General features: G+C 39.7%; 1 protein-coding gene and 1 pseudogene across 1 annotated transcript in view; one reads left to right on the top strand and one right to left on the bottom strand.

The window, feature by feature from the left end:
• Nucleotides 1–25466, top strand: part of GRIN3A (glutamate receptor, ionotropic, N-methyl-D-aspartate 3A) — a 165136-nt gene that overhangs the window by 20588 nt on the left and 119082 nt on the right. The window lies entirely within an intron of this gene.
• On the bottom strand, nucleotides 256–652 carry LOC102247421 (annotated as a pseudogene).

Raw genomic sequence — 25466 nt, forward strand, 5'->3', positions numbered from 1 at the left:
TCAAAGTTTACAGACTGCTTAGTTCAGACTAAGAATGTAAGATGTAAGAACCTGGTCCACCATGGTCTATGCACTGGAGTCTGAAACAACTCCCCCAGACTTGCGAATTGCCATTACAGATGCTGCATCCCATTCACACCATCTCACAAGACATACTTGGCTCATTAGTCCAAGCCACTGGAATTTACAGAGGATTTTTGGTATGGTTTTTGGGGTTTGTTTTGTTTTTCTTCCCCTCCTGCTATAAAATGAAATTTTCAGTTCATTTCTGAAAAAATAAATTGATCAATGAATTCACTTTGTTCTGCTTCTACTTTACACGAAGCTTCATATGCAACTCAATACCTTTCACGCTGCATTTTCTTTTCTGCTGTTAGTGCTCGGAGTTGCTGCTGTTGGGCTTCTCTGCTCTGCTCTAGATTTGAGCGAGCTTCGAACACAAACGGCCTTTATCTCCTCATTTTCTCCTTCTTTTGCAAGTTGGTCAACAAGCTCAATTAAACCACCAACTATTTTCTGAAATTGGCTAATTTTGTCCACAAAGTCCTTCCACTCTTCCTTGAGCTCTGTGGTCTTCAGGGTCACTTCTGGGTCCAGATGGGTTCAGCTCATCACAGGGCAGCCCTGCTTCACCCAGGATGTCCTTGACCATAGCTGTTTCCCTTCGGGCTTCCCTGCCAACCCATAGCAACCACGTGTTCCCTGTCACCATTTTATCAACTTCATATTATCCCAAATTTTTGGATATACCTAGAATGTTGACATTTCAATTCTTTTTATAGTTTTTGTCATAAAATGTTTCTCAATAAATGTCTTTATTTATAGACTCTTTGTCCACTTTGTAGAATATTTCCTTAGCATATATTTCTGGAAGGTGAAAATAAATGCTAGTTAATTGGAGTATTTCCAGGGATCTATGTCATAGTGGGTATATTTTCTACACACTTGTATAGCTCAGCATGTCTTTGTTAGTTTTCTTACAAATAAGAAGAAAATTGACAAGGCATGAATACCTTTCCCAAACAAATTCAGTTAGATATCACTTTATTCTCTTGAGCATTTAATGTAGCAGAAATGAGAAATCCATGATATTTATATTTATTCCTTTGAAGTTTACTTTTTTTTTCTCTTTTCCAAAATGGTTGACAGTTTTTTTCTTAAAATATCTTGCCAGATATGTCTAAGTACAGTTCATTTTTATTGAGTTTGCCAAGAATGAGGTGAGTCCATCAAGCTGAGATTTTTTTTTAAACAGAATTTTTCATCAGCGATGTCTTTGATTAGTCCTTCTGTTATCATAATGGTTTCTTTCTTAGGTATACCATAATTCTTAAGTTTATTTCCCATACTAGGTGACTAGTTTATATCCAAACCAGGGCAATTTCGAAAGTGAAAAGGTGAGCAGTTAACAACTACACAGGACAATAGGCATAAAACAGGAATTGTCTGAGTACCAACTGAGACACACAGCCACCCCGACTATCCTTTTTCCGTTATTTACAAATCTTGATTCTTGTGTTCTGTATCCTAAAAGATTTTCTAAAATTGTCTTCCAAATCACTAATTCAGTGCTTACCAATATTTATCATGCCTTGTATGCTTCTAAAACATATTTGAAATTTATTATAGAATTTTCAGTTTTCCTGTTTCCATATTTTTCATTCCATCCTATTATTGTTCATCTCAACATGTACATGTTCTCCTCTTGTGGATTACTCATATTTCATAAAAGTCATGTTATCCTGCTATTGTTTCAGTGTCAGGGTCTTTGTGGGTTTTTATCTAATTTTCCTTTGGCTTCTAAAATAAATCATTTTCCAAATGCCTTTCCTTTTCTTTGCCTGTTCTGCAGCATTTGTACAGGGCCCATGTTGTTTTGCTTTTTTTTTTATCGGGTGAGTGGAGTTCTTATTCTAGAACAATAAGAAATTTATCTAAACCCTCTGTTTGCCAACAAATAGGCAGCATAGATTGATAATTGCCTTACTTTGAATTCACTTGTGCTCTAGCTGAATCCCTTTCTAATAAATACAGCTGGGCATGAAGTTGCTGTGCACATCGCCTAAAACAAATCCCAGTCCTTAGCTGTCACCACGCATGTGGTGTTATGCCCTGCTGTGCCGACCTGGAATCTGCTCCTCCCCTGCTGTGTGGCTTTGTGATAACATGAACCAGTAGCCTTTTCAAAATATATAGCTAGACTCCATCCTAAACCTCCTGGGTCAAAATCTTAGGAGACGTAGGTTTGTGCATGTAAAAGATAATCCACGTGTTTCTGATAAATGCCCACCTGGTTGGGAATCACTGATCTGAACCAAAAGTTCAATACACTGATCTCTACTGAATGATGTACATAAAAAATAAAGACACAGCTGATGGTTTGCATGCCTACTAGGATGATTTCTGATTCTGCTACCTTCTATGATGCTTTTCTTGTGAAAATTAAATCTCTCCCATACACACTCCACTTGGAGATTCAGTTTTCATCTACATTAAAAATATGCATTCTTTTTAATCAAAGAAGGGAAGTGATTGAATATCATTCTGACTACTTCAAAGAGCAGAACCCATGCAGTAGAGGGGCCCTGGTGACTCTTCTAATTGAACTAAGTGATAGAAGGAAAGAGATGATAGTCATAGGAGTGAAGAGCCAGAGGATCCAGATTGCCTGAGTTTGAATCCCATCCCTACGAGTTACTTTGCACCAAATCACTTAACCTTTCATGGCTTAGTTTTTTCATCTATAAGACAGGGATATTAGGATCTATTTCATTGAGTTTTGAGAAAGACTAAATGAAATAACTTATAGGAAGTGTTAATAAATTCCTGATATATATTTTGTGTTCAAAAAAATATTAGCTACTGCCCTGGCTGGGTGGCTCAGCTGGTTGAGCATCATCCCATATACCAAAATGTTGTGGGTTAGATTCCTGGTCAGGGTGCATACGGGAGGCAACTGATTGCTATTTCTTTCTCACATCGATGTTTCTCGCTCTCTCGCTCTCTTTCTTCCCCTTCCTTTCTCTCTAAAATCAATAAAAACATATCCTCAGGTGAGGGTAAAAAAAAAAGAAAAGAAAAGAAGAAGAAATATTAACTACTATTAATTCCAGACACAATTATCAACTTCATTTTTTTTTCCTTCTGATTCCACCAGCTTGTAGTTTATGGAACATCCTTCCATTCCAGCAATAAGTTGATTGTGAATAAAAGTTTTCAGAGTTGCGGGCTTTCATATTTTCATGTCTCATTTGATACTTCAAGTGGGAAATTGTAGAATGCTGCATCAGGTCAGTTCCTGAGTTTTATTGGGATTTTATGGATAAGTCCTTGAATGGTGATCCATCACTGTAATTTCAGTTTGAACAGGCAATCAATCATTTCATTTTTGCCCATGCTTTTATGCTATTTCCTATTGCCTGCCTTGCCTACCTCATTTCTTGTTCTATCTACTTCTGTGACTTTGGAGCAGTAACTGGTTTGAAACCTGTCGGTACTGGATAAGCTAGTGAAGTCCAGGAAGGAAGTTGTTCTGTGTGGTTCTAAAGGCCCCCATTGGTGATAGCCACGAGGTGGGCAGTTTAGCTCAAAACCAAGATCTTTCTAAGCTGTCCTAATGGCTCAGTAAACGGTCAGATGTGTGCCTCACTGCTGTATCAGTAAGTGCCGCTGAGGAAATAGAAACCACACCAGTTATTTGAGGAGAGAAAAGTTAATATAATATATAATTAACTAGGTACAAAGTTGTTAGATGACTGGAAGAACAATAAGAGAACTCTATGGTGTGAAAATAGCAAATTCTGGAAGCAGTTACCATCCCTGGAGCTGAGGATCAATAGGAAGAGGCTAGAATATTAACGCTCAGAAGCTTAGAGGAAAAGCTCTGTGAAGCTGAAACTCAGATATCTGAGAAAAGGGAGTGCTGGCCATGGTGTCTCAGAGCTCCAAGGAGGGGCCTAAGGGACTTGGATCCAGACCTCTAACTAGTAGGGTAAAGTGATTCTGCAAGTGCTGGAAACGTTGAAGAGGATTTAGCGGCTTTCCTGGAAAGGAATGAAGGGATGAAGAAGCGTTGCTGGGGTGATGCTTAAAGGGGCCTCAGAAAACCCCCAGGAAGCAAACAGAAAGCAGACAGGAGGAAGCCGCCTCCCCCTCATGGCCTCTATTGGCAGAGCCTACCAGGATCCCCCTCTTTCTTCAGCCTTGCAGTCTCTCCTTAGTGGCCTCCACTGGCAGAGCCTACAGGAGCCTATCCCCCAGCAACGCATAAATGTGATTTGTAGACTACTAGCTCTAGCATTCCAAAACAGAGCAGAGAAAGGTGGTTTTGGAGCTGAGAAACAACAACCATATCTAATACTCAAAGTATGAAGAAATAGTCATGATTGCTAGCATTCATTGCGAGCAACGCATAAATGTGGTTTGTAGACTACTAGCTCTAGCATTCCAAAACAGAGAGAGAAAGGTGGGTCTGGAGCTGAGAGACAACAGCCATATCCGATACTCAGAGTATGAAGAAATAGTCATGATTGCTAGCATTCATTGCACCATTACGGTGTTCGAGGCATCATGCATTATCCAATATGATTCTTACTAAATCTTCTCTCATAGCTAATATTTTTATCCTCCTATTATTGTGACAAGATTAGGGATTACTTGTTCAAGGTCACTTAAGGACTTTACTTGCTTAAGGCCACCCAGCTAGTAAGAGGCACACCCAGGAATCAAGTTCAGTCTGTGTAGCTCCAAAGCCTCTACACAGCTCTGCCTCCTACAGTGAATGGCGTTGGTGCTATAGTTTCTTCTGAGATGCATTTATGAGTAATTGATGTCTCTTTGCTCAACACTGTTTGATTTTGTTTTATTATCAATGAAATTATTATTTCACAGCATTTAACTTACTATGTTAGGCATGTGTGCCTCACTGCTGAGAACTGTGGAGACTGGGCAATTTTCCAGTTCATCTGTACTAAACAGATAGTTGAATCCAACTATGAAATTTAGAAAAAAATGTATTAATGTGAATTATTTGCTTTGGCCATCTACTTTGTCTTTCAGATTTTCTGGAACAATGCCTGGTTGCCAGTTGACTTCATGCCACATAATGTCACTGTAATTGTTTGGCAAAATTCCTCCCTTGGGTACCTCATCACCAGAGGTTGACTCTCCTCAGTAGCCTCTCCATTTGAAAAGCAACTTGGATAAACTGATTATGCAACTTTGCCATAAATAGAAATCTCTGAGTTACAAGATGGATCTATGAAACAGGGTTGAAATTGGAAAGTATCAGCCTGCTGCAGATCTCTAGACTAGAGATCTCTATTTAGATAATACATTATTGCCCTTAAGAACAGATTTGGGGCATCAATCATTGCCAAACCTTAATATACCCACTGAGTTCCATAAGAGATTACTAATATTTGCACATATTTTGGTATTCTTCATGCAACAAAAAATAATTTTTGACTTAATTTGTGTTTATGCTTGAGACTTAAAAAACAATAAGAATTTTCTGACATCGAGAATTTGGTTGGAATACACAATCATTGTTATTCGTCATTCAACATTTTTTGATAGTTGAGACCTAGATCATTAATTATCTTAACTCCTTAGTTTCCACTCACCCACCTCAACTCTGCCCAAACTCCCATTGATCACTTACCTATACATACTAAACAAGTTTTGTTTTGTTTTTTTAAGCCTGGACTGATATGGCCAATATATAAAATCTAATCTCTTTATGGTCCCTTCTTCCGGCCTCCCAAATTACTGGAGTTCATTCAAGAGTTCTTTAAAACAAAGGATTTCCATGAAAAAGTGTCTCTTTTACCATTAAAGAATAACCATTATTCTTTAATGGTAAAAGAAACACATTATATATAGAATAGGTCTAAGTTTGGGATACTTGAACAACACTTTTTAAAGGCCCTTAACATCCTCATATTATAGATATGGTAGATCATAAAAATAACATTCCTACATTTTCTAACAGATTCTTTCATAACTAAAAGAGGAATAAGTACAGTATGAAGGTACACTAGAGCGTCTCATTTCCTTTAGGTCTTGGGTAGAAAGCATGAGCCTTTTTTTGTATCTGTATAATAACAACAGTAAGTCTCATTTGATGAGGATTTTACCGTTTATAAGGTAATTTTAGTTCACACAACCTCACATACACATAGCATTCTACAACACGTCTGGGAGGAAGGTATTACTCCCCCAAGTTACAAATGAAGTTATAAAGAAACTGAGCTTCGGGTAGACTATTTTACTGAGCCAGTATTAAAATGAAATTTTCTGATTTTAAACCCAGTCCTCTGTCATCTAAACCACTGCAGATTCAGAGATTCTTCTTCTGAGAACTTAGTGAGTGTGTGAGCAGCTGTGGCACCAACGGCACCAACTCTAAAGACTTTAATCACCAGGCTCTGCTGCATCAACAAAACCAGGGCTAGTCTACCAGAGATCCCCTAAGCAGAAAGTTGTGCTCTGTTTCATTAAACTATATATTCTTTAAAACTGCCTTTAGATTACCCTTTGGCATGCGAAAATTTATCATCATCTGAAGCTGTTGAGATGGATAAATAATGAATCTTGTTTCCTTCTGGAAAAGATTGTTAGAATTTTCTGTATTGATCTTGCATACATATTCACATATTTGCCATTAGCTCCTCTTACTTGTGTGTAGCCTCTAGAAACCTTAAGCAACCCATCTAGGAAATATCAATTTCAAAAGGGGAAAAAAAACTCTAATTGCAGCCCAGGATATGGGGAAATGTGAGCATGTTGTTAAAAGAGTGAGTACATTGCCAAGGGTCATGGGAGCATTTTGAAATTGCCTATGTGTTATGAACATTTTTAATCTTTTTCGGAGGTTTTTTAAAACATTTACAGTAGTTAAAAATTTAATATTGAGCCCTGGCCGGTTTGGCTCAGTGGATAGAGCATTGGCCTGAGGACTGAAAGGTCCCAGGTTCGATTCCAGTCAAGGGCATGTACCTTGGTTGTGGGCAAATCCCCGGTAGGAGGTGTGCAGGAGGCAGCTGATTGATGTTTCTCTCTCATCAATGTTTCTAACTCTCTATCCCTCTCCCTTCCTCTCTGTAAAAAATCAATAAAATATATTTTAAAAATTTGATATTGAGCTTTCTACTATTATGTGAGATTCAGAAAATATGTCCTATTTTCATGGTGGGAGTTTACTGCAGAATTTAATGTGAGAGTCCACAGAGTTTCTTGAAGGACTTTTAATAAACATCTGGGAGACATTAGTGTCGATGTTAAAATTTTGGAGCTGGAGGCTCACTCATCTGGTATAAAAATGTAAGGCTAGCCATAAAAATGCATAGAAGAAATAATCTCATTGTTTCTGAAGACTTATGTCTTAAACAAGTAATGAATTTAATTTGTATCTCTAAACCAAAATGACTCATTCATTATTAATTATCATTATATAAATAGAACCTTATCATGGTAGGTATCCTATAGATAATTTCTGGGTCACATTAATCTCTATCTATGACCTTGAGCTCATTGTGGGGGTGGCAGGGAAGCCACAGTACCCCATCTCTCCTTTCATGCAGAGCATTCTATTCCCACTATGATTTAGCAATACTGTCACATAGTTCCCTAGTGCCAGTGGAGCAAAATATGCTTTCATTGGCTCTATGTAGAAAGTCATCACAAAAATGACATTCTCTTGTTGGAAAATAAATTTAAAAGGCACATGATTCTAGTCTATCACTGGACAACCCATTCTACATTATAAATAATATTAAATCCCTGAGAAATCATAAAATTCAATTAGCTATTCAAGTCCTAAAATGGGAATGCATTAGTCAACTTAGTGATCTATTGACTACTATTAGCACTCAGTCACTGACATGCCTCAGGACCCTTTATGATGAATAATATTTTATTCTGATCAGCTAACTCATTTTAGACTCTTCATCCAAATGGTAGGATGTTCCCATTCTCTTTTTATCTAGGTCTGTCACATAGTCACACCTTCAAGGACTGCCCCTCCCACTTTCTGCATTAAGGAGCTCCTTCTTTTCCTCACCTGATAATCAACAAGATGCAACTGGTTACCATTTAGGGGAAAGCCATCCCAAAGAACTACCAAAAGAGAAGTGCTAGCAACTTCTGACTTCATTCACCTTTCCACTGTCCTCATCAGAAATATTAAACAAGAAGAAGGGTGGGACTTCACCCTTGCCCACAAGCTCCCATTCTAAGGGGGAAGTAAAAGTTCACTATCTACTAATTTCAAATCATTAGGATGATTGGTCTGCCACAGTAAAGGATAAAAACAATTGCCTTGATATTACCTTAAAACTGTATGCATATTATGTAGTGTTAGAAATGTTTCCTTAAACTAAAGACATAAGTATATTAGTAATAGTTTACTTCTTTATTAAAAATATTTGTATTGATTTCATAGAGGAAGGGAGAGGGAGAGATAGAAACATCAATGATGAGAGAGAATCATTGATTGGCTGCCTCCTGCACATCCCCTCCTGGGAACTGAGCCCGCAACCCGGGCATGTGCCCTGGCCCGGAATCAAACATGTGACCTTCTGATTCATAGGTCAACGCTCAACCACTGAGCAACACCGGCTGGGCTACTTCTTAATTAGATGACTCCCATCTATATCTATTTCTTATTTCTGGGGCTTGCCAATCTGGGATATTTTTAAAAGCCTAATAGAGAAGGTATCACCAGGACAACCAAAAGGGAGGTCTGTCTTGACTGTGTCGGAATCAAACATGTGACCTTCTGACTCATGGGTCAACGCTCAACCACTGAGCAACACCGGCTGGGCTACTTCTTAATTAGATGACTCCCATCTATATCTATTTCTTATTTCTGGGGCTTGCCAATCTGGGATATTTTTAAAAGCCTAATAGAGAAGGTATCACCAGGACAACCAAAAGGGAGGTCTGTCTTGACTGTGCCAAAGATATGCAGGACCAGACAATAAACCAGCTGTAAAGTAGAGCAGTCAAAGGATTTGGGTTTGCATTTTATCATTTTACCTTATTACACATAAACAATTATTGGTGGTAATAATGAAGCTAGCCAGTGCGCCCCCAGTTCAGTTGATTGATGGTTACCGTGGACAAAAAAGTAAAGGCATTTCTGCTGATGTAGCTTCAGCCCTGGGCGACTTGCGGACTGTAGCGCATAATGCTACACTCCATAAGACAAAATAGGCTGCTGGGAAATTTTGCACTGCATTTTTAACGTACTATCTCCACAGCTGACATTTCAACATCATGATTGTTTACTCTCCTGGGAAATGCTGGCATCTTTTGCAAATTTCAGTGGCTGTTGAATAATTGCCATTAGGATGTTACTTGCTTCTCATTTGCTGACTTAGTCTCCCACCTTATTACAGGTCTGTGATTTCTTTTCTGAAATCTGTGAGTTTCATCTGCAAGTTCTAAATAAATAAATAAGGAGATTGATCCTCTTGGACTTGGTCATTTGGCAATACATTCATTCTCCTCCTTTCTTTTGGTGTCCCTTGTACGCATTGTTCTGTATTTTTAGATAAGGATTTGGGTAAAGAATGAAATCTGTGACCAAGGAACAAATTGAAGCTTCCTGGTCTCTCTGGGAATTAAATGAGCTGTTACTTCAAAGGAACCTATGGTGACCTCCTCTAGCGGCACACTCTAGTGCTTTGGTACTTGGCCCCATGGGCAGGGAGGACTGTTTTTCTAATAATGTGTCATAAATTAAATGTCATAATGTCAGTTTTTCCAGTGCCCAGACTGCATAATCTGATATCCTTAAATACTTCCTCTCCACACTAAAGCTTTATCTACAGGTGGCTAGAATGTGTCACAAAATGGGAGTTAATACTGTTCACTTCTTAGAGTTATAATTAAAGGTGTCATATTCATCCTGAATTCACATTTACCCTGAGACAAACCATGGCCAGCCCGGGAGTTTTTTATATGCATCTGACCCGTATTAATTTGTTCTGACTCCGCATTATCTTAAACAACATCGATTATATTGTAGGAAGTGGGAAGATCAGGAGAAGGACTACCAAATTGTCAGTGAGGAGCCTCTGTGTTCTTCTGAAAAGAAGGTACTAGAATTAGGTGGGGCAGAACAGGATTAGAGGGAATGAAATATAATTTAATTAAATTCTTCCTATTTCAGTTCTAATGCCTCTTCCCTAAGAAAATCTTCCCTGATTCACCACTGTAGGTTACCCTGGAATGCACTCTCTTTATACTCTTTACCTTAGATTCATAGAACTTATCACTATATTATGAATTTACTTTAAATGATACTTCCCTTCATTTTTTAAAAATAAATCTCATGAGGTAGTAAAACATAGTGATTGAAAGGATGTCTCTTGAGCCTGATTTTGAATCCCATCTTGGCTTCTTACAGTTGTCTGACCTTCCTCAGTAATATGGGGATGTGAGTAGTTCCTACATCACAGAGGGTTGTTGTAAGAATTGAATGGGTTAATGGTTGTAAAACACTTAGGACGCTACTTTGCACAAAGTAAGCGTTCATCCAACAATCATTACCTATTATTATTTTTATTGTATTAACATATTCCTCATTTTAAGACTCTAAGCTCTGTGAAGACAGATGACATGTCTGTTTTATTCACTCCCATCACATTCCCAGTATATATTACAGTGCCTGGCACATAATAGCAATTCAACAAATATTTTCTGAATGAAATATAGTACCTAGAAACATGAGTTAGTTAATCTGGAAGTGAATATGACCTCAAACACCAAAAGATTAAATTGGCCTCTCTCTAACATTATGTTGAGGTATTGAATGAACTAACTAGCCCTATTCTATCAAAATATATATACTATATGAGCCCTGGCCAGTGTGACTCAGTTGGTTGAGCATCCTCCCATGCACCCAACTTGCAGAGGTGGCAACCTTTTTTCTGCCAAGGACCATTTGGATATTTTTAACATCATTCTCGTGCCATATAAAATTATCAACTTAAAAGTTAACCTGCTATATTTGGTCAAACAATTAATTAATTCACCCTAATGCGTTGGCAGGGCCAGACCAAATGATTTCTAGGGCTTTATATGGCCCTCGGGCCAGATGTTCCCTACCCCTGAGTCCTAAAGGTTGACAGTTCAATTCAGGGCACACATCCATGTTGCAGATTACATCCCAGGTCAGGGTGTATGTGGGAGGCAACCTATCGATGTCTCTCTCTCTCCCTCTCCCCCCCCCTTCTCCCTTCCCCTCTAAAAAAAAAAAATCAACAAAACATGTTTTTATAAAAGATATACTATATGAGGATATTTTAGGAAACATAATTTGATCCACTGATATCCAATTTTGCGGTAAAGAGCTGTGTCACAATGAGTTTTTTAATTATAGCTAAACTGTCTCATTGTTTTAAGACAGTAGCCAAAGCAGCAAGCTGTTTGAATATGATAATGGTTCCTAGTGCCCAGTAAATACAGACACTTGCCATTATTGGGCTCCTATTAAAGGAAGCCCTTGGCTTTTTGTTTAAACAGGAGAGAAAGCTATAATAAAGCCACAAGGAGGTAAATGTTCAGATGAAGAACTTTAGGGACCCCGGTAGATCAAGAGCAAGACAGACAGGTGGAAGTGAAAAGGAAGAACGCAACAGGCTTGGATGGAGCCAGAGGTAGCGAAGAAAGACAGATTTCTATCGGTCAACCACCCCAAAGTAATTATCGAATATGTCTTATCAGTCAAAAAATGAGCTTTTGAAGCTTTCAGTAAAAAAGATGGATTTTAATATATGATTTAAAATCAGACATTCTGAGTCCGTGAGTCAGTCAGCCAACAAACACCATCAAATATCCATCTAGGCTCCGTGATATAGTGAGGATCAAGTGCCTGGGCCCTCTAGAAACTTCCATTTCAGTAGTGAGAAAATATTCAACAAGTAGGATGATTTTTTTGTATTGATCAGTGCTCTGAAGAAGATAAAATTGTTCTGTGGAGAAAAGGATGAATTTCATGGTGGGTGGTGCCGTGGGAGGCTGCTAATGTTTGACGAAAAGCCCAGAAATTTGAGCTGAGCCCTGAATGGTGAGAAAGAATCAATCATCTGGGGAAAGAGTGTTCCCACTTTGCATAAAGAAGGGGCAGCATATACAATGTTAGAGGAAAATGGCTTTGAGACCACACAGGTGGAGCAGGGCCAGATCATTGAGGACAAAGGGTAAAGAGTTTACATTTTGCTTTCATTGCAGTGGGAAGCTATTAAAGTGTTTTAAGCAAAGGAATGATGTGCATTTAGATTTTTAAAAATATCACTCTGCCTGCTCTGTGTAGAACTGATTGCCAGGCAGGCAGTGGTGGAGGCAGGGAGACTAGTGAGGGGCTGTCACATTAGCCCCGGTGACAGATGGAGGCTCACTCCAGAGGCGGTGTGATGATGAAAGCGATTGAATTCTCGACATATTTCGGAGTGAATGGGACTTAAGGATGCATTGATGAGTGATATGAAAGGAAAAAAGGGATTAAAACTGATGTCTTAGTTTTTGGTTTGAGCGATTGATGTGCATGATGGTACAATCATGGTGACTTGGGGAGGACTTTCAGGGAAGCGGATTTGACACAGGTATCTGGAGTGGGACTAAGAGAAAAGAACATAGGAGTCTCTGGACTTGTTAACTTTCAGATGCCTAACAGGAATCCAAAGGGAGATATCAAGAAGGCAGTCAAATATAGAAGGTCCAGGTTGGAGAATAAAGGGCATAGGTGGTATTTAAGTTTAGTAGATTGGAGTGTCGATAAGAAGAGGAGAGGCAAGGACAGAGCCCTGGGCTACCTCAAATTTATAAAATGACACTCTGAGAAGAAGCAACTGGTGAGGTAGGAAGGAAATGACATATGGTATTGAGGAGCATAGAGGATGACGTGTTTCAAAAGTAAACAACTGTGTCAAATGGTATCTAGAGGTTGAGTTACAGGTAGAATGAAAATCAGCCTTTGATTTCAGCAGTATTTGTCATTGATTGTTTTAATAAAAATTGATGGTAGGTTTGAAATTCCTAATAATGGAAAGTGAGTAGATAGAAACTATTTTTGTTTGTTGATTTTAAAGAGAGAGAGAAAGAGACATCAATTTGTCGTTCCACTTATTTGTGCATTCATTGATTGTTTGTTGTATGTGCTCTGACTGGGGATCGAACCCACAACCTATAGGGATGATGCTCTAATCAACTAAGCTACCCGACCAAGGCCAAGGAAGTAGAAACTTTTAACATCAATAAATATTCAGACTTGTGCTGAAGAGAAGGAGTAAAATATGGAGTAGTAGCTGGAGGAGGAAAGTGGTTGATATTAAGGAGATTTGTAAGCCGATGGGAGATCCCAGGGGAGAGAAACTGCTGAAGCCAATTCCAGAACAAGGTCAGTAGGGAGGTGAGAGAGAGGAATGAAAAACTACCCATCATTTCTACAACTGGAAGTTGCCAGATGCTTCAGGAACTCATTCTGGGCTTGCCTCGCTTCAGCTCAGAGCAATCTGTATTTCATTTCCTTGAGAAAGTTAAGCATCTTCACTTTTCGCCATATACACTGTGGCAAACCAGACTAATTCAGGGGAAGGAGAGGTTTATACTGTAGGTTAGTTGTCTGCATTTCCCTCTCCCCATCCTCCGTGCCATCTATAGCTGTGTCTCTGAATTCAAGTAAACAGAAGCCTGCTTGCTTTTCTTTAATGCAAAATGCAAGATACTTTCTTAGTAATAATAGATGCATAGTAATAATACATGTATTCTTTTTAAGTTTTAAAATCATGATAAAACTTCTGTCATCTTCCTTTATCTGTCCCTTCACAGTCCATTAGCCCTTAACATAGTCGTGTTTATTTACTGCTATTTCCATTTACTTTGTTAGAATATTCTTCTAGGTTGGTTGCTGCAATTTCAGTTATTTCTCCAGTTCTATAATGGTACCTCACTTTAGGTACCTCTGTATAGTGGATCATATTTTAAATGCATCAGTGTGGAGCATTTAAACAAATTGCATTATGAATAATTTATAAAGCACAATAAATGTTTCCCCACAAACATTTTGAGTGTAAAGAAAATGACTGACTGACATGCCCTAAGTTTGTGCGGATTCTGATTCACTTGTACTTCTAAACAGTGCCTCAGGGGCGTGTGCACTTGACAGTTCTGTCAGTCCTCTGGACGTTCAGGTGCCCCTGTTTTGATTGACACTGGAGAAGATTTGTGTCTTCTTAGAAAGATAAGATTTTATGGGAATGTAGATAATATTACTCTGCCCTCTGGAGAGAAATTGTATTAGTCAAATATGAAGGAAAATGACTCATAAAAAATCGACACACAGCTCAGCTGAAGGTCAGAATTCTCTGTCTAAATCTAACTACACATCACCATTTATTCATTCAACCCACAAATCTTTGCTGTGGTTCTATTTTCTGGGCACTGTTAACTTGGAATCCTATATAATAAAAGGCTAATATGCAAATTGTCCCCTCGGAAGATCGACCAACTGGGAGTTCTACCACTCACTATGATGTGCGCTGACCACCAGGGGCCAGCGTGGAATGAAGGAAGGCCCCGGCCGGCAGCCAGCAGCCAGGGGAAGGAAGGCCCCAATTGACCCTGATCACCAGCCAGGCCTAGGGACCCTACCCGTGCACCTAGTAGGGACCCAGGCCTCTAGTTTTACTATACAAGATACCATCTCTGGCTTCCAAATAGTCCAGAAAGGAGAGAGATGAGTAAGCTAATGATGACTATGCCATGTAATAAATGATTGGGGGATATATGGGGTGTGGTGGACCAGCAGTTAAAAGTGAGGTAGGTAATACATCTTGAGAGTGAGGCAAGTCAGGAATGTTTACCTGGAGAAAAAGAGCCTGAGCACAGCCTTGAAAAAAGACTGGGAGTTGGTGATGTAAAAAGGGGGGTAAAGAGAAAATGACCTGCCTGTGGATATGGAAACAAGAGAGCCGGAGCACTTGTATAATTCCAGATGTGTTTGAGTGGCTTCCAAGATAAAAGAAAACTAAGATGTTCTTAGACACTTGAATAAACAGGACAAGATGACACTACTGTTGTGTATAAGGAGATAAGCGTGTGGGCTGGAATACATAGAGATGTAACAGTCTGCTCTGATGGATCTTGCATAATCTGGAAAGGGAGGCAAGAGATAGGATATCAGAACTCTGCAGTATCATCCAGGACACAGAATGAAAGGAAATAGAATATTACTAACATTGTGAATTTCATATTTTGAGATGCTGAATTATCAATTCTCTCTTTTTTTTCTGAAAATAATAAAGACTTCCCAAGGCCCCTGCTTCTCTCTGGGTCTGTGCTCCCTTGGACTGACTGAGAAAACATAATGGTGATCTTTGGAGGTTCTTCCCTAAAAGCTTTTGGTGTGATGTGCAAGAGTTTTAAAGAAAATAATGCCAATAGAGGCTAAATAATGCCATCAGAATGAATATATATGAACAGTAAATAATTTCAGAAAATTCATTTGATTTGACTTGATTCTTTTTAGCTAAAATATCAGTCACTAATGTTAGAGTGCTCTCAAGACGTGATGTGATTGCATATGTTTGTCACAGTGGAGAAGAAAAAGTAATAAAGTCATAAATTAGTGCACTCTTCTTACCTCTATTATAAAGGGCAATTACTTGTGGCTTAAGGACCACAGAGAGATATTAGAGGGTATAAGTTGGGCAAAGCCTGAATCTTTCCTTTAAAATTCAGGAGATAAAATTAAACACAAGCAGCTACTCCTGAATATTAAATTTTAGTCATATTCACTAAAGACCATAATGAAGGCAGACCACCTCAATTAAGCAAATTATTAACCTTTCTAATGGAAGGAGAAACGTCTTTTACTCACTGCCTAATTCATGGCATTCCATAAACTGTACAGGAATCTGGGTTAGGTGAGCTTTCAGGTCCCTTTCAAACAAAAGGCTAAAAGCCAAAGTGCACTAATTGGCTTTTGGTGAATCATTCCAAATTTAATATTTCTGCCCTGTCTGATTGATTATTGTTCGATTATTGAATGGATATGGGCGGTCATTTGACAAGTGAGTTCACCTCAGGGCCGGATTCAATCCAGATCTTAAATCTGAAAACTAGCCAACTAGGTCTTTTTTGAATCAGTGAGAATGCTCACATAGACCATCCTCAAAGAACACAGGCCTGTTCATGCAAAATTCATTGTCCTGGGCCTGAGGTCACCCAAACTGCTTAAAGAGCCTTTGAGTTTGATCACTAATTCATGAGAAAGTACTGCCTCTGTGACCAGAAACTTTAAAACTAAAATTAACATTTCCAGTGCTTTCTTGCTTTGAACCAGGATTTGAAAGGTACAAAGGATTAATTATGTTAATGTGTGCCTAGTAATGCCAGTGAAATAAAATGTCATTGCAGCAAAGCTTAATCATAATTAGTGGATCACAAGTGTTGAGATAAGGTGCTAATATGGAAATTTACTGAGACACTGTTTAATGGCATGCTAATACTATTTCCCCAAAATGAATATGTGCTGCCAAAGTGACCACATAATACTATTTCTAGTGTTAAACTGGTTCATGGCAGGTATCAAGCAATGAATGGGAGTCAATAATTTTTCTTTTTTTACATTTCCAAATGAAATAATAAGCCATTATGCAATTAAAATGACTTTACAATTATGAAATTAATCTGAGGTGCTAAACTAGTATATATAAAAGCCATATTACATCACAATTAGTTGAACCATGGTTTAAATGTATAAAGTATGTACTTGTATCAATTTAAAAAATGGCCTATGGAATTGAGGAAAAAATTTGTGGCAACTATGGTGTTAGTTCTAAAGGGTATTTAAAAAAGAAATCATCAGCATTTAATCATCAGCATTTAGCTGAGTTTTCATTCTTAGTGTAATAAAGCAAATTAGCATGTGACATAAGCCATCTCTTAATAATGGTTTTAAGCTGTATTGACATAATCAAATTTCCATAGGAAATTTAACTTGCATGCTAGACAGTTTAATTATCTGGTGCACATTTCAATAGTTTCTGGCCCTGTTGTGAACTCACTTGTCAAAAATTTTAAAATGTCTTCAAAGGAAAATATGCCAGAGTTTGTCACTAAGAGTGTCTATTACAGTCATTTGAATACATTTTCATTATCTGCAAAATCATCTGCTTGCTGATACATATAAATGTGTTGGTTCATTCAAATGTTACTTAGTTTGACCAAAACCTGGAATGGTGATATAGGACCTAAAATCATTCTTAAGTCAACATCTTTATTCCAAAAGTTCTGAAAATATAACAAATAATATTGTCCTCCTTAATATGAAGATGAAAAAGTTGACTTAGAATTTGAAAATTATATCTAACTTTAATATTCTACTCCAGAAATGCCTCCTTTGCCTTTATCTAGGTTACTGACCCTGCCGCCCCCTACTGTCCAGGAAACAGATATTCAGATGCATTGTGTCTTTCATTTTAATAGTGCTGTCTACTTCATAAAGCGCTTTCACATGTATAACATCATGTGGTCCCAACATTGCCCCGAAGTAGGTTGTTGACTATTCATTATTCTCTTGTCACAGTTGAAGAAATGGATATCAATTTTCCCAGAACAGTCTTAAATTCTAGTCCAGTCCACAGCCTCCTCAGTACTGCTAAAGCTGACGCATTTTGCTTATACGATGGTCTTGATGTGTTTTACTCTTATTTTAGACAAAATTGTGATACGAGAGTTATATTCTTTCTCTAGCTTAAAGTATATTAAAAGGGGCTGCAAGGAATTGATAAGAGCAGGCACACTGACACAATGAGAAGGGACGGAGAGCAGAGAACCTGACCCCATGGCAGGAGAGGGAGACAATACACTTTCTAAAGAGACTCGAGAGCTCCAGCGTCAGCGGAAGCTCAGCTGCACTTGGTTCAACACGGAAACCAGCTGCCTCCCTTTCCCTGGCACATGGTCCTGCCGCCAGGCACAGGGACTGGTGTTGGCATCAGAATGCTGTGGGCATCGGGGAAGGATCAATTATGCCAGCTCACAGAAGTGTGATCATTTTATTAACACCAATAATAATAATAATAAGCTAATACATACCAACTATTGCATGTCATATATGTGATGAAGCCTCCATGGTTGTCAGATTCTGCCTTCTTCCAGGCTTATCCTACTTTCCCAACCACCCATGGTCACTTGACCGCCACGTGCAGACTTGGCCTTGCCCCAGTACCCAGTGCTTGTCCAAAATGTAGGCAAGAAGGTTGTGAAGATATTTGCCTCATAATCTAAAACTCAAAAACAAAACCACTAATTCTTTTAGTCTGGCTCAAACTTCAGACCCTATTTCTTGTCCTAGTCCACTGCCTTATACCTACACTACCCCCCAATATGTGTTCTGGTGCTGATAATAGTACCTCTAGATTGTAAACTCCATGAAAGAAAGGACCACATTGGTCTTATTCACTACTTTGGCCTCAGTAGTCAGTATCTAATGCCTGGCACAAAATAGGTACTCAAAATAAGGTTTCAACTCTGTTAAATAAATTGAATGTACCAGTCTAGCCTTTATACTTCAGTTCTCTTAGTGTAATGTTCCTTATATTATTGTCATTATCACTATCATCACCATCATCATTATAAGGTACCACTTGCTACTTACTCTGTGCAGATGCTTTATATACTTTATGTTATTTAATCCTCACAAACCTTGCAAGGCAGCTAGTGTCATTTTCATTGTAGAGAAGAGGAAAATGAAGCTCTGTGAGGCTCAATGATTTTCACCGAGCCTGCCACACAAACTGGTAAATGGCAGAACCACAAACTCGCACGAAGATCTGAGTCTACCTAGAGCAGTGGTTCTCAACCTTCCTAATACAGTTCCTCATGTTGTGGTGACCCCCAACCATAAAATTATTTTCGTTGCTACTTCGTAACTGTAATTTTGCTACTGTTATGAACCATAATGTAAATATCTGATATGCAGGATGTATTTAGGCGACCCCTATGAAAGGGTCGTTCAACCCCCAAAGGGGTTGCGACCCACAGGTTGAGAACCGCTGACCTAGAGCCACCATGCTCCTTCCTGTGGCCTCCCATGGGAATTGCAGTGACCTTCTGAACCCTAGACCAAGGTTTTGGACCTTGTTCCTTGCTGGCAGTTTTTCCTGATGTCAAACGCCCACATTTCCAATAACTACCTGTCCCTGCTTCACCCTTTCCTGTGTTGGGGCATTTTGCCTGAGCTGACTCTCTCCTAAGCACAGTATGACTACATATCTTCTGTAGCCACGCCCCTTGATTAAAGTTCTCCCTTTCCCAAGGACTGTATACCAGTGACAGTTTTCATCCCCAGAGGTTGCACCTGGGTAGGTATATCTTGTATGAGTGGGCTGGGATATCAGGGCTCGGAGAGTGAGTGGCAGCCAAAGGCTTTCAAAGATACCCAGGGTCAGCCAAGAGAAAGTATAACCATCTAGAACAAAAGGCAGAAGTGGGGTAGAATACAGATAAACTAGTTGAGTATCAATAATTAGATGGGCCCGGCTGGCATGGCTCAATGGTTGAGCATTGACCTATGAACCAGGAAGCCATGGTTCAGTTCCCTGTCAGGGCACATGTCCAGGTTGTGGGCTCAATCCCAAGTAGGGGGTGTGCAGGAGGCAGCTGATCCATGATTCTCTCTCATTGATGTTTCTCTCTCTCTCTCCATCTCCCGTCCTCTCTGAAATCAATAAAAATATATTTTAAAATAATAATAATAATTAGATGGAACTAGAATGGGAAAAAGGCATGATCAAAAGCACAGTGCAGGAAGCTTGAATGATTGCCACAACTTTTGGAAATAGGGCCTGGGGAAAGAAGGATTGAGTTGGTTCAAAGGGAACTGCATGCGTGCTCCTACTGTTTCTTCTGCCTGAAGACATGCATCTCAGTATCCATGGCCTGGCTGGTAATAGGCTTTCACATGTTTTGTTGGATGAGTAAATCAGCCATTTCTTTCTTTGTTTTTTTTTAACATATTTTATTGATTTTTTACAGAGAGGAAGAGAGAGGGATAGAGAGTTAGACACATCGATGAGAGAGAAACATCGATCAGCTGCCTCCTGCACACACCCCCCCCACTTGGAATGTGCCCGCAACTAAGGTACATGCCCTTGACCGGAATCGAACCTGGGACCTTTCAGTCCGCAGGCCGACACTATCCACTCTTTTTTTTTTTTTTAAGATAGTGTTAGGCATGCTAACACTCCCCCCTAAGACTGGGTCAGTCTATCACTGTTTGCTCTATTCAAGGAGGTCAAACCAGCCTCCCCAATATTACTGCAGTGAAATAGACCACACCCAGCATGATTGGCAATATTATGCCAAGTGTACCATGCAACCAGAGTGCTACCTTCTAAAGCATCCATTCTATTTTACTACTCTGTTATGTATTGTTTTATAAATATACTAGAGGCCCGGTGCACGAATTCATGCACCAGTGGGGTCCCTTGGCCTAGCCTGCGGGATCGGGCCGAAACCGGCTCTCTGATATCCCCTGAGGGGTCCCGGATTAGGAGGCCAGGCCAGGGGACTCCACCGGTGCACGATCGGAACTGGGGAGGGACACAGGAGCTTGGCCAGCCAGGGAGGGGCCACAGGAGGGCTCCAGGGTGTGTCCAGTCCATCTCACTCAGTCCCGATTGGCTGGACCCCAGCAGCAAGCTAACCTACCTGTTGGAGTGTCTGCACCCTGGTAGTTAGTGCACATCATAGCAACTGGTTGTCCGGTCAACTGTCTGCCCGCTGGTGTTCAGTGCATATCATAGCGAGCGGTTGAGCGGCCTTACCATATCATTAGCATATTATGCTTTTATTGGTTGAACGGCCGACCAGTCAACCAGACACTTAGCATATTGGGCTTTTATTATATAGAATCACTCAAAATCCTGAGGGATATGTCCTGAGATCTTTGTTGACCCTCCCCCATACATATTGGTTGGACACCATTATGGATGATAGTTTCAACCATGAAATTCAGTAGCATCTAAATGAAAAATTGAGATTTTCCAAATTTTCTTATTCTACCGAACACAAAACAGATGTCATTAATTATACAACTGAATTTCTTCGTTAAATTGCTGTTAATGAAGAATTCAAATCTTTTGATTTCACAAAATTTGCTACAAATGGGAGGGTGAATGAAGAAAAAGGCTGGGAAGCCAGGTGCATGCTGGGCAGCAGGCTGGGCCCCCTCACTGGTTCCCATATGCCAGCCACACAAGGCATGCCATTCTAACCCATGCCGGGACACATCCTAAAAGTGACTTGATCCATGGGCCTTTAGGATTACTTGCAAATAGTTGGAACTATAAATATTAAGTCTACATATGCCAAGGCTTTCATTCACATGCTCATCTCAAATGGAGGGATGCCCGAAAGCACAGGCTTTCAAGTCCTACAAACTTGGGTTTGGGTCCAGGCTCCCTTTCTTAGTAACTGCAGCCTTGGGAAAATTATTCTTTCTGAGCCTCATTTTGGTCATCTGTTAAAGGAGGCTGGTCACTGCCGTCACCTCCTGAGGCCATTGTGAGGATAAAATAAGGCAATATACATAAAGCAGTAGGGACATCGGTAGCTATTATGAGCTTTTCATTTGTATTATTGTTAGATTATAATTTCTGGGCAAGATCCATACATTATGTTTGCCTGTATCCTTAATGCAACCCTAAAACTAGTTAATTTCTTTAAAGGCCTGGGCTTCTAAAGGAATAAGCTTTAATTTTCAGAAAAAAATGACTTCTATATCACATAAGTCAAATGAGGTGTGAGATGAGAAGCAGAAAACTTCCTGCAGCCTCTTTGGCTGAGCAGTAGCTATAGCAGCATAGAAAGTCGGTTCTGGGCTCCTTAAACAGTTTAGCAACAGCAGACTTATGAAAGGAATGGGATTTCGTCTCTGTTAAAAGGAGCGGAAATATTATGTTCACTTGAGCTTTCTGAGCTTTGGCCTAGAAGGCAAAACCGAATGGGTTTGCTTGCCAGAAAAGAGCTAAGAGAATTTCATCTTTTCTCCACTCTTACAGCAAACCTGGTTTCATTACCTCTTTTCTTCTGCCAAGGGAATATCTCAAAGCTCTCTGGCAAGCTCTTCACTGCAGCCAATCCTGTTTTTGAAACTTCTACTGATCCAGAAAATAGCTTAATCTGTACTGTCAGGGACAACAAAAATTGATGGGGGATCTCCAGCAGTTGGCACCCAAAATTCCTTAACTTGTGAAGTGACACTAGAACTGGAAAGAGGCTTGGGGGCGAGGGGGTACTCTGCTATAAACATAATATCTGCCAAATGAATGGTCTCTCCCAGCCTGAGACAGAGTGGCTGTTTTCCTGGTAAAGAGTTTGTGTAATTGGGATTTGTAAAAGACACCTATTTCAGGGACCATTGTTTGAAAAGAGACAAGACGCAGCGGTTCTCAACCTGTGGGTCGCGACCCCTGAAAATACATCCTGCATATCAGATATTTACATTATGATTCATAACAGTAGCAAAATTACAGTTATGAAGTAGCAACGAAAATAATTTTATGGTTGGGGGTCACCACAACATGAGGAACTGTATTAAAGGGTCGTGGCATTAGGAAGGTTGAGAACCACTGTCAAGACGCAGCGGTTCTCAACCTGTGGGTCGCGTCCCCTGAAAATACATCCTGCATATCAGATATTTACATTATGATTCATAACAGTAGCAAAATTACAGTTATGAAGTAGCAACGAAAATAATTCTATGGTTGGGGGTCACCACAACATGAGGAACTGTATTAAAGGGTCGTGGCATTAGGAAGGTTGAGAACCACTGGCAAGAGAAAGGAAAAAGAACAATAGCAAAGAGAAAAGTTGTCCCACAGTCAGTCACTTTAGCAAGCACTTCCAATACAACGCCTTAACTCAAGCAGATTGTAACAGCCACCACCACCGACCCTCCCTGTGCCAGGCACTTTCCATGTGTTTATTCCCTTCTCATATTTAATTCTTGAAGTGAATTTGTTTCGTTTTGAAGATGAAGAATTTTACTCCAAAATACTAAATGACTTGTAGAAGACCACAGAGCTCCTAAATGATGCAGCCAGAATTTAAGCATATGTTGCCTTACTTTGGTTAAATATGTATGTTTTTTTAAATCCTTATATGTTTAGCTATATATAGTGAATAATCATTTTTATATGCTTCTTTATTTTTTTAAAGTCTCAGAGAATGCCTGTATAGTGAGACACTTGCATCCACCTACCCCTACTAATCATAATTACTGAACTTTTCCTAGAACAGTCTTCCCCCTTTTCCAGTTTTTTCCTGAAAATTAAATCTTACTCCTTTAAAAGCCCAGGCATTTAAAGAAATTAACTGTTTTTAGGGTTGCATTAAGGATGCAAGAAAACATAATACATGGACCTTGTCCAGAAATTATAATCTAACAATAATACAAATGAAAAGCTCATAATAGCTACCGATGTCCCTACTGCTTTATGTATATTGCCTTATTTTATCCTCACAATGGCCTCAGGAGGTGACGGCAGTGACCAGCCTCCTTTAACAGATGACCAAAATGAGGCTCAGAAAGAATAATTTTCCCAAGGCTGCAGTTACTAAGAAAGGGAGCCTGGACCCAAACCCAAGTTTGTAGGACTTGAAAGCCTGTGCTTTTGGCCAGTCCTCTGTACTGCTCCCTCCACTTGGTAAGAGCATGTGAAGGAGAGCCTTGGCATTTGTAGACTTAATATTTGCAAGTAATCCTAAAGGCCCATGGGTCAAGTCACTTTAAGATGTGTCCTGGCATGGGTTAGAATGGCATGCCTGTGTGGCTGGCACATGGGAGCAGTGAGGGGGCCCCGCCTTCTGGGCCAGCTTGCATCTGGCAAGAAGAGAACATTTTCATCCCTGTATCCATTAGAGCTTGCTCCTCACATACTGTTTAATGAATCCCTTCATGGAAAGTGTACGATGGGCCTTTGTTGCAACTGGGGACAAAATACCAGATCTAGAAGTTCTGCTAGGAATGGCCTTCTTCTTAGTCTTTCAGGGAAGAGATTATGATCATAGCCCAGGACTTGAAGCCAAGAAAAAAAGAATCCTGTTTGACAAATACTCTCACGTTGAATAAGAATTGTGCTGGAAGAAGTGGTTGAGATATATTTCTTGTCCTAAAGAAGCTTCCAATCTAGTGTGATAGATATACACATAACCAAATAGCTACACTATGGTGTGAAGAGTTCTGTAATAAAGGGTCGGACATGACACAGACATGAGAGGATTAATTCTGTTGGTCAGCAGTCAGAGGAACCATCAAACAAAAACCCAGTTCACCACTGCCGGAAATCAACAGGGCAAAAATATTGTGAGACAAAAAAGTAAAAGATCCTCACAGCAGCAACAGAAACAGTCATAAACACTACATAAACTGGTTTCTGGAAATCTGCATGGAAAAGCTGAGTTTTAAAGGATGACGATGAATACAGGCAAATGCATTTCTAGGTGGTGAGACCAGGATATCATATTTGTGTAGGCATGGAAAGCTCACTCTGACACAAGAGAAATACACTGTCCACTGTGACTTGTCGTGATGTGCATATTTGGAGTATTGGAGGTTAAAGACTAGGAACGGCCTCCTAAGCCATACTATTGATTTTGAAATGTGTCCTATGGGTGATTCAGAGGTTGCGGTGCAGAACAATGATATGGTCATAGTCATGTTTTAGAAAGAAAACTGGCAACAGAATAGGGAGCTGAAGCCAAGAAAACAGTTGGGAATAGTTTGTTTCTGCCAGCTAAAAACGGAGATTGCCTTCCCATGCTCTTTGCTTCTGGAAGAGGGTTAAGGCAAAGGAAGAAATAAAAAGGAAGAAGGAAAGAAAGAAAGCTAAAAGAGGAAGACAGAAAAAACTCTCTGGAGCAATTTATATGAATCAGTAGTAGGAGGGAGGAAGCAAAGCTTTCATTCCTCTCTTATCTCAAGATCTTCCAGGGCTCCCCCAGCCTGGAAACCAGGAACTACCTACTGGATACTGTCTCCTGGTTTTTGACAGCTTTCTCTTTTTTGCCTCTCATATCTAATCTTGTCATTAGATTTTAATTTAAAAAAACACACACACTTTTCCCATCCCCCTTTCTACCATTGCCAGCACTGGCTTCCAGTTTAACAGCATTTAATCAAGATCCTAGAGGGCTCAGTTTCCCCCTCCCCACGGACTGCAGCCTATAGCTGGTCCCCTAAATGCTCTGCTTTTATCATTACAAGCCCTGCCCACAGCTTAATTTGGAAGGACGGTCAAATTCTCAAAATAAGTTCTAAGATTCAGTCCTACCTACTGTGCTCATTTACTGCCTTTGGCCATAGTTTGTCTCCCATAAATCCCTTTGGAATCCTCACTCCATAGGACACATTTCAAAATCAATAGTATGGCTTAGGAGGCCGTTCCTAG

The sequence above is a fragment of the Myotis brandtii genome, unplaced genomic scaffold, assembly GCF_000412655.1.
Source record: "Myotis brandtii unplaced genomic scaffold, ASM41265v1 scaffold13, whole genome shotgun sequence".
Classification (NCBI taxonomy): Eukaryota; Metazoa; Chordata; class Mammalia; order Chiroptera; family Vespertilionidae; genus Myotis; species Myotis brandtii.